The sequence below is a fragment of the Mycteria americana genome, chromosome 5 (genome assembly GCF_035582795.1).
Source record: "Mycteria americana isolate JAX WOST 10 ecotype Jacksonville Zoo and Gardens chromosome 5, USCA_MyAme_1.0, whole genome shotgun sequence".
In the NCBI taxonomy this organism is placed as follows: Eukaryota; Metazoa; Chordata; class Aves; order Ciconiiformes; family Ciconiidae; genus Mycteria; species Mycteria americana.
The window spans coordinates 32,545,513-32,549,268 of record NC_134369.1 but is presented as its reverse complement, the minus strand read 5'-3'; positions in this window follow the sequence as shown (position 1 = coordinate 32,549,268).

Sequence of the window (3,756 nt, the reverse complement as noted above, 5' to 3'; positions counted from 1 at the left end):
ACAGCATTTTCCTCTTTCTTACTGAGTATTTATCATGCCAGCACAGAATTATATATCAAATGCAACAGCTACTTCACTGTTCTTGGCAGATGCCATCTCTTTCTAACTAGCCTAAGTAGCCTTCTCAAAAAAGAAAACTTGAAGTACTTGTTTCAAAGCCACATGGTTCGGTTTACTAAGCAGTAGTAGCTTTTTGGTCAGGAGTTGTGATATCAAACATAGCAGTCTATGTTGTTAGCACCATCTCACTGTGATGCTCAAGAGGTGAAGATTCAGCTGTGTGTGACAGGGAAATAGTTTTAGCTCTCTCTCTGCAATCTCTTATTGTCCTGGTGGCTAGTTGCTAGTATTTTTTCATCTGCAAGGTATTCTGGCATTTCGTTGGAACCATTGGTAGCAAATTCTTAAAACCCTGTTCAGACACAGTAGGTGACAACCATGCAGTATCAATTTAAATCCTTTTACTTGGTTTTAATAACTTGAATTAAATGGTGTTCCACCTTTTAAGAGTTTTGTTTCCTAGGTGCTTTTTTGTTGTGAACTGTCGTGAAATACATCTATTTATGAAGGATATTTAATTTTTCAAACTTCTGTTGGATGATGGATGCATGGGATGGTGGCCTTTTAGGTCTTTGATGACATCTATTCTTATAAATTAAATCAAACTTATAAATTTGTTTTGAAGGACCATTGCCATTTTCTCTCACAATCAACTGTGTTCTGTCTCCGATCATGTGTATGTGCTGCGGTTGTCTCCCTGAAATGCAATTTTGCTTCAGCATCATCTGGAGGTTGTTCAATGTAGTGAATTGAAATATTACTGAAACAGCATGTGAGGGGGATTGCAGCATCTATGGTAATTGCACACACAGAATCACACTGGAGAAATGGAGCAAGATACCAATATTCTGTTCACTACATTTATGTTAAAACATAAAATACAGCTGCTAGGCATGGTAGCACAAATTAAGATGATATGATTGCCACAGTCTAACTAGTTATTTGACAAGTACATTGAAGTGCAGTGGCTGAGGGAAAAAAGCTGATTTATAGCACAAAAACGTAACAGCTCTCAAACACCAGTGTGATTGCCAAAGAACAGAAGAAGAAATGCCCATCCTGGGAATGCACTAAATGATCTGTGCACACATCTGATAAAGGACCTGATGAGCAACCCATTAACAAAAAAGCAGCACTCCTCTTCAAGCTGTACAGGAGACCAAGTTGTAATGGAGGAAACAATCATGTGTCATTCCCAAGAAGCAAGAGTCTTGTCCACCAAAGCATGGATGTTGATCAACCATCATTGCATACCTGAATGTGGATATATAGCAGAATAAATATCTTACATTTCTTCCTCTTTAGCTAATGAGACATTTCATAAGTAAATCCTTTGCCCCTTTGGACAGTTTTTCAGATGTTATGAAAAAATATTAACTGTTTGGATTAAAAAAAAAAAACAAACTAAAACCCCAGGTGTTTTGAGGAGAAAGAAATCTACTCAAACACACTAAAGGCCAAGAAAGTCCAGCAGAGAGAGACATGTAGCTTCTGTTTATAGTGTGAATTCTTCCTCAGAGGTGAGTTACTGGAGAAAGACAGAGTCTTTTCTAGAACTGGGCCTGGTTAAAAAGTTTTGGGGTTTTTTTTCTGTCTTTTTGGTCACAGTCCCACAGAAGCCTTGTGAAAGAAAGGCAGGTGCTGGCAGCTGGGAGTTTGTCAAAGGCTAGCCAGGATAAGACTCACAGGAGTCTCCCTCACCTCCTTGTGTAGCCTGGCCTAAAAGAAGTAGGCAAGAGCTATAGAAGAATCTTTTCTCTCCACAAATTTCCCAACAAGGTATATAGACAATGTCAACCTTATCTTCTAAAATTCTGTCCACTCTTTTATCTGAGAAGCCACTGATAAGCTTAAAATAAGGTATCCAAACTGTCAAAACGGGCATCATCATTGTGACTGAATCCTTAATGTCTGCCAGGGAGGGTGTCGTCATGTTTGTCAGAGTCCTCCTGTTATTGCAAAGATTGGATATTGCACCAGCATTGCACAGTCTGTGGGCTCCCTGAGGTACTCTGGCTCAGTTTTACTTTTCAGCTGCTGGCCCTGTTTGGGGATTTTTTTTGTCAGGATTAGATACTCTGCTTGAGTGTGCCTGTGGACTTTTTGATAGTAAATGGTGAGCACCTGCTGCTTCCTGGTTTTACCAGCCTCAGACTGGTCAAAAAACACGTATTCCTGAGACAAGGGAAACAGTTCTCTGAGGATGCCTCCTACAACCTGCTCCACCTCCTGCATGCCCCTTGCCAGAATTTGTGATGCACCCTAAAATCTCAGACAATCTGAACCAAACCAGAAATAGAAGTTTCTCAGACACTGGCACAATGTTTTGGGTTACTGGGTTCGCCATTTGCTGTATGTTCACACTAGGTGTCTTGTCCCAGGTACCTGTGCTGGGACTGCTACTAGGTCCTCTTCTAGCAGACGAACTTGACAGCCAGCATCTGGGACAGGCTCCCTCCAGTGCCATGTTCTGCAGCACTTACTGTGGAGGAAACTCCCGTAAGAGTTCCCCTTGGGTAGGCGAGGTGATAGAGGCCTGGAGATCGGTCCTCCCTTTTTCTTTCCTAGAGTTATTCAAGAAGTAGTTGTTCCTCAGCTGTTTTCGGGAGAGCCAGCCATTTCCTACCTCTTTCTCTACCTCAACTAGACACTCCTCAGTGTTGTTTAGTTAGAGTTGTGTTTTGTTGAGTTTGGTGAGGTTTTTTTTTCCCTGTGGGCAGACATAATCTTCCATAGTCTTGGTGCTACCATAGCCCTTCATCCCCAAGTCAGACTTTCCCAGGGGAACAACTCAGGAAACATCAGTTCAGCATCTGTAGAAGCTAAGAAAACAGTCCAGGTTTAGCCACTTTCAGACCAGTTTTCTCAGTTTTGGGACAAATAGCCAAGGCTGCTTGCCCGATTCAGGGTCTTTTTTGGCCAGACACAATGTTAGTGGGAATGTTGTCTTGTGTCACTTTGCATCTTCAATCAGAAGAGTATGGAAAGTAGAGTCCTAATCCTAAAATCATTGAGGATGAAAGTCGTTTTCATTCAGCGAAAAGTTGTAAGGCCAGAACTGACTCTCTTTATTGTGCATTTTCCTGATATGTGTGTGTAGAAGGGGAAGACGGGGTCATGGGTACTGTGAGTGTATAGTGTCACCTCCTGCAGTTCTCAAGTGGCCATTTCATATCAGACATCTGGGCATGTTAGCAGCTGGACCTGTGCAAGAGCTATTCACCTGCGTATCTGGTGCACAGTTTTCTGCGAGAAAATGAAAAAGTTGTGTGTCATTTTGATATCATAATTTGATGACACTGCATTGTGTTTAAAACATCTAGATGTTAGCATTTAAGATGAATCAATATATGCCCTAATTTGGAGGAGAATTTGTTTGTTTTGTCTTGGTTTACTCAGACGTTTTGTGTTTGTGGAAGGGTTCTGAAAGTAAGAAAACATATATGCACCTGATAAGTATATGAATGAAAGTGGGGAAACATCTATCAGCAAGCAATTCAACCCCCGCCCCCCTTCAGGAAAAGAAAGCTAAATAAAATTCTGTTGAAATAGAAGGTCTTTCAAAGTTATTTTGTCCACAATACAAAATATTGTTGATTGGGGTGCTGTAGAGCTCTGTTTTCCTCCAGCCTACAGGTAGCTGCTGTTATCTTCTCTGATTTGTGCATTGCTTAGGCTGCCAGGGCATAGGTGTCC